The sequence below is a fragment of the Apium graveolens genome, chromosome 11, assembly GCF_009905375.1.
Source record: "Apium graveolens cultivar Ventura chromosome 11, ASM990537v1, whole genome shotgun sequence".
Taxonomy (NCBI): Eukaryota; Viridiplantae; Streptophyta; class Magnoliopsida; order Apiales; family Apiaceae; genus Apium; species Apium graveolens.
This window is the reverse complement of record NC_133657.1, coordinates 201,842,101-201,851,880: the sequence shown is the minus strand read 5'-3', so window position 1 is coordinate 201,851,880 and position 9,780 is coordinate 201,842,101. Positions and strand designations below refer to the sequence as shown.

Sequence of the window (9,780 nt, the reverse complement as noted above, 5' to 3'; positions counted from 1 at the left end):
CCGGTAACCTATGAACAATAACATAAGCTGGAATTAAACCATGGTCGCTTAAGAAACTAGACTTTATCCATTTAGACCCTAACGTTCGCTTATACGCTTAACGATTTGCATAAATCGCTCGCGCACCCTCGGCTCCACCAATTTTAATAAATTAATCGTTACGAATTTTAAGGCGACTCTTTCGCGAGAACTTTATCAACTGACTAATTAATCTTACATAATTGTTTCGTAATCCAATTAGTCTTTTAAGGGCCTTAAACAAGATTTCAAAGTCAAGCGAGGGGTAAAGGTTCGTTTGCGAAACACCGTAACTTAAAACGGTCGTTCCTCCTAAACCGTAAATCGGATCTAAGCGAACCACATACCAAAATGAAGCTTACGACATGATCTAGATAAAAATGACAAGGTTACAGATTGGTCAGTGAGCTTTCCATCCCGAATACTAAGTACAAGCAGTTGAATGAAAACGGGCATTACGACGGCTATATTTACGCGATTACCAATGTTCATACCACTCCAATTAACCACCAACCAACTCATAATCATCAATACAACAAAACTTCACCTAAAAAATACCACATCAGTCCATAACCTCCAAGTTTTTCAACTCAAACAACCACAATCAAGACCTATGAACTATAATCAAGCTTCAATTACCAAAACACTTCCAAATCAAACCAAACTACTAATAATCACAATCCATGCTTCTCATTTCACAAAACCAACCATTAAACTTACTAAAAAATAAATTAAAGGATAGGGTTTGAATTTTATACCTTTCTTGGGAGGTGTTAAGTTGCTAGGAAGCCTTAGGGAGCCTCCTACAAGCTTGATCTTTCCAAAGAAATCAAGAACACAAAGTTAGGTTTTGAAGTTTCTAAAAGTCCGATTGAAAGAACTGTAAAATGTGGGTCTTACCTTGCTTATTTGGATGAGATTTGTGAACCAGAGTTGTAGGCCATCTCAATACCTTTCCAACTAGCTATAGAACACAACATTTGAGTGAGTATTGAAGGAGATATGGAAGTTTGAAGTTGCTGGTATTGTTTTGGCCAAGAGCTTTTGTTCTTGGAAGCAAAAGTCAACTTCTCTTCTTTTTGTTTTATGAAATTATGCTTGGTTGCTTCTCTTTTTGTCTTGACAATTGTTTAACTTTTTACCATGGTTAATTTTCCATGGCCCAAAATCAACCAACAAAACAAAACCCCTTTGTCATGCTTATGTCATCAAGCTTGTGTCATCTTTTTAACACTTGTCTTCCCTTTGTGGTGTGTTGACATCATCATCTACTAACCTCTTTGATTAAATCTTAATTACTTGGCTAATGACCGCTTATCTGTTATACGGTTCGCTTAACTTTCGTTCTCGTTTATCGTATGAGGGATCATATCCAGGATTTTATTACTTGGGTTCACCTAACCTTTCTCAATATTTTATATTTCTTTTATGATCCTCTCTTATAATCCTTAATTAAAATCCTCTTAATTAAGTTACCTTATACTCAATTCTTTCGGTATCTGGTGGATTTTCGGGAAAAATCAAAGTGTCCGAATTCGAATTCTAACGACCTTTACATACACTCATTTACTTTATGAAATACTAATACGATCTTAGAATTTCCATAACAGTACTCCTATATAGTGTGGTCTGATAATTTTCTTTAATCAGCATCATCAAAAAAAAGTTACTATTTATCAGTGTTTCAAAAATTCCAAAAATTGGGGTTATTACAATGCATAACCTCTCCAGTATACGCTTTCCTGGAGTTCCTGGATAATCCAGCAGCAGTTGGTCCTCCAAAGATTGTATTTATCACAGGCCCTCGGGGTCGCGGTCCTCCAAAGATTGTATTTATCATCGGTCCCCTAGGCTAGGGATTCCACCCTTGATCGTCTTGATCCCTCCTACGATCTTCAAAGTTCTTTCTCCCATTGTTATTCCTATCTTCTCCATCTCCAGTATACTTGCTCAATCTTCCTTTTAGAATGAGGAACTCTATTTCATCCTTTAATTGTTTACACTCATCGGTGTCATGACCAACATCCTTATGAAACCTGCAATATTTGCTCTTATCTAGCTTGGTAGGATCAGCCTTTAGGGGCTTAGGCCAACGAATATCTCTATCTTTCTCGATTTCCATCAAGATATGGCTTCTAGGAGCATTCAACTTACATATTCAGTGAACTTTTGCCCAAGTCCTCCCTTTTTCGGGGTTGAATCAGGGGTTTGCTTAGTTCTAGGATACTTGTCCTTAGCAATATACTCCAGATCAGTCTTTCGCTTCTTGCCACCAGCGGGCTCGTTAATCACTACTGTCTTCCTCATGCTCTCCTCCACTTTGATATATTTCCCTGCCCTATCTTGGAGCTGCAACAAGCTTTCAGGGGGCGTTTGGCCAAGGACATCTTAAAGAACTCGTCCCTAGTTCCCTGATGCAGTGCTATCATAGCCACCTTGTCATCAACATCCGAGACCTTCAAGCCTTCCTTGGTAAAAAGATTCAGATAGTCTCTCAGGGACTCTTTTGCTCCTTGCACAATGCTCATGAGGGATGCTGAGCTTTTCTCATGCACTCTCCCACTGATAAACTGCTTAATAAAAGCCTGACTTAATTCTCTGAAAGACCCAATAGAATTCGGAGGCAAACGGCTATACCATCTTTGAGCCATTCCCGATAGGGTTTGAGGAAAGGCCCGATACTTAATAGCATCATTCACGGGCTGCAACAACAGTGCATTAGAGAACGTCCTGACATGTTTAGCGGGATCTCCTGTGCCATCATAAGCTTTAATGGTGGGCATCTTAAATTTCCTTGAGATATGGGCATTCATTATTTCTTCAGTGAATGGTGGAGTAGGATCATCAGGATCTCCAAGGGGAAGAAGATTGCTTGGATCAGCTCTTGGGACAACAGTCCTTCTTTGTAACGGACCATCCAGATTTATGATTGGAGGAGGATTTCTCCCCCTTGGAGGTAGTGGGGGTCTGGGGGCCTGGTGTGCCTCCAGGTTGCGCTTCAGCCTTTGAATCTCAGCCTCGTGGGCCCTGATTCTCTCCTGCACTTCTTGGGGATTCATCCCTCAGGTGTTCCTGGGACGTTGGTTACCATCAGACATCGGCTCTTTACCAGCGCGTCTCCTTCTTGGGGCCACATCATCATCCGAAGATTCAGAGTCTCTCTCAGTATAAGGACCAGAAAATTCTTGATCCTCAGGGATATGAGTCAAACCACGTATATTGGGGAGTCTGCCCTTGTGCTTCACTTCTATTAGCATGTCCACTCCCTCCAATCTCGGGGTAAAGGGGCATCCCATAAGGGGGGTTAGTGGTCACAATAGTTGAATACTCATACCCAACGGGTTGAGAATTCACAGGTGTATGTAGTTGCTGAAGTTGGGGATTCATCCCTTGAGGAGCCGGGGGAATCGTCCCTTGTGGCTGTGGTTCACTTTCCCCCACCTGGGCTCCTCCTTGGGTGGCGGCATAGGTTGAGTGTGGGGGTATCTCCACCATCGATGAAATCGTTTGAGTTGTCTCAGCTGGTGTTCCTTCAGGGGCACTGTGTCCACTCCGTGTTCTTGCCATGGTTGTTGTTATGCTTTCCCACAGACGGCGCCAAAAGTTATGGATTAAAAACTAGGGTATATTAATTGCTGTATTTATTACCAAGGTTCGGGAGCTCAAGGCCTTTAATGGCTGCTCTCGTATTTCGTAGCTTAACTCTGCCTTTACGAGATGCCTACGTATCTCTGTAATCTAGAGAATCAAGCCAAAAAACGTAGTTCTAATTGGTGGGGGTGAGACCCCTTATATAGATGTTGGGAGTCCTTGAATTGGACTTGGGTTAGGAGACTTGGTGGGAAAGTCTCAGAATTAGAATGGACTTTGGAGTCCTAGGAAGTAGGAAACTGATTCCTTATCCTATCAGGTCCTTTGGGGGCTAATCTTCAAGGATTTATATTCTCATTGGGATTCATCTTGACAACTGATTTATCCCTTATTAATTAATTACGAAATTAATTAATATTCAGGGTTTTGGGCCCTTTCGAATTGGGCTTCGTTATTGGACCGTATCTGGTCTAATTAATTTTAACACCAATTATATTTCTAGGCTATTTTTGGGCCCCTATCAAGGGTCTTGGGCCTCTTCTTAACTGTCAGCCCAATGTTAATACAATTAATACGATATTAATTACGCAATCAGGGTTTATTTTATTCCCTATAAAAAATGTACTTGTTTTTTTAAAACAAAAATTTTTTTAATAATTTTTTATTGTACATATGTTTTGTTATATTTGATTTTGTTGCAGTATTTTTTTCTGGTTTGATGCAATATTGTTACAAAACATATGCAAATATCAGAAACATATGATGTTGAATTGAATTATTTTTTGACGATGTATATTATATAGATATATATATTAGAATATCTAATCATATCTAATCTACGGTTGGATCATTATGTCATATTTTGGTGTTTGAATAGTAGTAGAATAATGTAATTTTATTTTATTTTTTATGATTAATCGGAGGTTCAATCATATTCCATTTATGATTGTATTAGGACATTATTATCGCATTATAGTGTTTATATAGCAGTAGAACAATGTAATCATTTTTTACTTATAATTGTATTAAAATATAACCTTTGATCGTTTATTTTTTAAAAGATAATATCGACGATGAAGATTAATTTAACGGTGCATAACCATAATTTTGGATAAGAAGTCTTTTACGCTTGATATATATAAAGATATAATACTATAGAAGTATAGATAAATAATAATTAAATTATTTGTTATAGTAAATATTACTATAGAAATTATATGAAGTAAAATTAAATTAGTAGAATAAGTTGACTTCAGTATCAATTCGAATAATATATACATCATATATAAATTAGAATTTAAATTTGTAGAAGACTTAACTTTGATATCAAATATATTAATACTGAGTTCAATATGAATTAGAATTTAAATTGGTAGATGAATTTGACTTTAATATCAATTAAGATTATAATGACGGACCGACGAACCAAATTTTTAATGTTTTGTCTATTATTATATAGTATTTGATAACTTTATGCATACTAGCTTATAATCCGTGTATTGCATGATAAATTTTTTAGTATTTTAATTATGATAATTCACAAACTTTTATAATTTTAAAGACAAACAATTTTTAAGTTTACTTACTGAGATTTTTTCTAACTTTAGTACTTCACTCAAGACTTAAGAAATAATCTTTAATCTAGTGATAGTGTTACAATTAATATTCAACCGAAATTATCTTGAAATTATAAAGAAAAGACTTTTACGAATTTCATATTTAAAATTATATTCAGTATAAATCGTATTTCTATTTTATTTTAATCATTAAAAAACTTTCTTTTTTTGTATTTGAATAAAATTTCTCTAACAACCATCTACCATTTTTAATAATAGATTCACCAGTTCTGGACGATATACTTTAAGATCTAACTATAAATTTGGTCTAATTCATTTTATTATATACATATTGAATTTTCATCTTTTTGATTATAAATTTATTTTATTCTAAAATTTCAACCATCGGGTATAAATTAGAATTAATGATAATTTTTAAAACTTACTTTTAATATATCCAATTTTTTATCCGAGTAATTTATTCCAGGTATTCCCCAATTAATAAGTAAAATCGCTAGCGGATAAACTCACCAAAGCAAACAGAATTTCATTTTTTAGAACATTGCTTTTACTTCAACCTTATTATTTCCCATAGACTTTAACATGACATTTATCATACAACTATCCTTTAGGTGGGGCCTAATCGGGGAAAAATCATTGTATTAATAGTTGTAGGTTTTACCACGGCTTTAGCTCGTCTTTGTAAATTTATTAATTAAAAATTATTTAAATTTTATATTCATTTTATGTTTGAAATTAATAATTTAAATGTTATGTATAAAATGTTGTGTATTATATATAAATATCATATTGACATAATTTGAAATTAGTATTTTTTGTTATTTAGCACATATTTTTCAGTTCTAGAACCCTGATATTTTGAGTTTTGTCCCCATCAGTTCTTTTTATGTATGATTGCAAAATAAACATTTTAATTTACACATTCATGTTTTCGTTATGTTGCTTGTAGAATATACATTCATCCTTAGCTCCACTAAAGAAGTATTCCGCCAAATCAATTCAACAATAACAATAATGATGTTGGAGTCGTGCATTTCCTAATTTTTCTTTAATCAGCAACTATAAAATTATCCTTTTTTATGCATCATACATACATCGAAAAAGTCAACTAATATTTTGGAAGAGTAATATTCATACGCGGTAGAGAAGGAATTAGAGGAATTATGCTGAGCCCATGTCCCCGCACTACAAGGAAAACAGGCTGACACAGCGGTTTTTAACAACGGTTCACAAAACCGTTGTATAAACCTTGGATAAGACAATGGTTATCGGAGGGCAAAAAAAACCGTTGTCCGTCATTTTGGGACAATGATTCTTTTGTCAACTGTTGTATAATTAGTGTTGTCCGGACATGTTTTTCTTGTAGTGCCGCCAACTATCATGCTACATCAGCTATATTAGATGCGTTTGTTGATCAGGTAATGTTAGATCATTTTGAGGGTGATATCACCGGAAAAGAAAAAAAAATATATGTAGATAATTATTTATGTTTTTTCCTAACTCTTCCTCCATGTATTTGTGTTATTGGAGCCACCTATTTTAGCAATGAAAGTTCTAAAATAGAAAAAAAAAATATCTTCGTAGTCAAATAGAAATTGAATTTCCAAGAGATTGTATAATTAATAGTATTATTAATTCATACTAGAAAAGGAGGTTACACAGTTATTTAGTATTTACGAGATCATGAAACCCTTTATATAATCAAGAAAAGCATGCGTATCTTAGAAAAATTGGTAAATTTGTTGATATTGTTATTTTGATTTATTAATTATTCAATTCATATTTGATAAAATTTTACTTCTTCTGGAGAAGCCAATAATGAGTAACAACACCGACTTGAAAGAAGTTACATTATAAGGACGGTCGAATTATACAACCTAAGCGTTATATCCTTAGAGTGTCTAGATAAGATTTCCGACGAGAGAAGGCTTGGTGCAGGACCGAAATCTCCTTGTAAGTTGGAGTTAAGAAAAGTAGCAATGGACATTCTTTCCTTCTCAGAGTTTACAACGCCTCTATGCTCAATGCTAAGGTACGTTCCGTTAGTTACAACCTATATATTCAAAGTAGCTATTTAAATCAACAAGTCTAAAAATCATAAAAATGACGAAGAACTCAATCAACAACATTGATACATTATACGTACCTCCAAAATGTCTCCAATGTTTACAACAAAAGCTGAAGGCAATGGTTTAATTGGTACCCAAATGCCGTCCTTCCTAACCTGGAGGCCTTCAGTTTCGTTTAGTTGAAGAAGGATGGTGAGGCCAACACTGTCACTATGAGGCGCGATTCCAATAACTTGATCTGGTTGAGGGCATGGAGGATAATAGTTCATCCTCATTGATTGCATACCTTCGTCAAATAGCACTTCCATTTCTTCAGGGTTCATTTTTAAGAGCTTTTTCCATGAATTTAAGAATTTTCATGGCCAAGCTTTTCAACTCCCTTGCATAAGCCTCTATGGCATTTCTGTATATTGATTAAATTATTATTGTAGTTTATTTATATTCGTTATAATATTGTACCTCTTAGAGAAATTTCGTAATCACCTGAATGGAAGAGGGAGTTGTGGCATTAAGTGAGGTTTTCTTAGATCGGCAGGGAGGGTGATCATGTAAAACATGTCGGCCCAGTCAAGCTTCTGCTCATTTGACACTACGAATGCTTGTCCATATCCTTCTACATCTCCGTCTAATTGACCAAACTTTTTCTTTTCTTCAAGTGGCAGCTTAAAGAACTCTGCAACCTCAGTTTTCACTTGATCCAATAATGAATCGCTGACCCGGTGATTTATCAGCTTCATAGACACATAAAATTTGTAAGCCAAATTTAGTCCATGATCCATGATTATTTCTAACGAATACTTATAGTATGCGGAAAAATCACTAAATGGATAATGTCTCTGTTTGCAAGTTACAGAATTATGGTTAGAAATATGTTAATAAAAAAAAGTCGTTGCTCACATTTAACATATGAGCTTATAAATTGTTAATTCGACTTATAAGTTGGGTGGACATATATTAATTTATAAACTGTTGCAAGCTCATAAGTCATAAGACAAATGCATAGACTTATAGTTAAAAATAATGATTAGTACCTGAAAGAAACCCCAGTCTTTACACGCATGGTGCAATTTATTTAGCTCAGTGTCCATAACATCTCCGTCAAGTAAGATCTCCATATCGATTACAGGGACTTCAAGTTCAGGATTGGGGCTGGAAAAAATAGGTTCTTGATCGGAACGTACGTATCGGGATGGTACTGCAGCAATCTTTTCCTTGGCTATTTCATAGACTGAAGGTACTTGGAGAGACCTCCCTAGAACTGTTCCTTTTGCTACTTCCATTTTTTGCTATCAAATGCTCTAATTAGCTGAATATGGTAAATGTTTTGTACATTTGCCTATGCGGTGCAAGGGAGTTTATATAGACAAACTTATTCACATATCAATTGATTGTGGCCTGGTCCCCGTTTACTAATAAGTACAGGTCTGGTTAGACTCGCTCCTGGATTAGTCGAGATGTGCCTAATTGCTAGAAAATGAACGATACTTTTTTTGTTTGCATTCAATCGAAGTTTTATTCAAAAATGTTGAAGGGGTTTTTTGAAAAATGTAAAACAATTTTGGCCAAAAATAAGACCCAGGGATGACATTTAAATTCTGGACCATAAAAGTCTAAGTATGTACTATTAAACAAGCACATAACTGTTTGGTTGACAGACCATCTTTGCCGAGGATAAATGCCTAATTTTTTTTGAGAATAAAGAGTTTGCTACTCGTTCTCGTCTCGTAAAACGAGGTATCAAATGCCAGTCCGATCAGAACCACACAAGTGCCGGATGATACCCCAGCCCCGGGTTGAGGCTAGGCTTAACATCTCGATGTTCTAGTTTCGATTTCAAGTAATTAACACTCTGGATTTAAGTAGGAGGTCACGGTGTTGGAATTTATAACCCTATTTATTTTGGCTTTTGTATAATTGCAAAAAAATGTTTTAATTTACACATTCATATTTTTCGTTTATGGTGCTTGTTGAAATGCAAGTTTATGCATTCATCCTTACTGTGAAGCAGTTTTACGCAATCACTCAACCATGACAATAATGACGTTGGGGTCTTAAATTTCCGAAATTTGATGCCAAGATATCACATTCTCTTCTTACCCAATTAATATTCTCTTTGATTTCTTACACCTATTTTGAGTTGAAAAAAAATCATAAGTTTACACTTTTTATTTTTATTTTTTATCCAATACTTTATTCATAAAAGAAAATATGAAATATACAATTTGAAGTTATCTTTGTATGCATCTTAATAAACCTGAAAAAACTGAAGGTGACTCCTAATTTGGAATCATATGTTAGTGAAATAAAAATTAGTCTGGCGGTTGACTTGCACCATGGATCAATTCGTTCGGGCTCGAGATGGAAGAAGATAAAAGAGATCCTCGCAATTGCTTCAATGACTTGATTGGCCGATTGAATAACTTGGATGAGTCTAGTGATTTTCTTCTAAAACATGTTTCTTCTAATGATTATTTTTTTACTTAATATATAAATAAAAGTTCCAAGGAAAATAGAAGTATCATAAT

At 34.9% G+C, this 9,780-nt stretch overlaps 1 pseudogene; it reads right to left on the bottom strand.

Annotated features, from left to right (window-relative positions):
* Nucleotides 1-6,907: 6,907 nt before the first annotated feature.
* Nucleotides 6,908-8,568, bottom strand: LOC141697827 (protein SRG1-like; annotated as a pseudogene).
* Between the last annotated feature and the right edge of the window lie 1,212 nt (nt 8,569-9,780).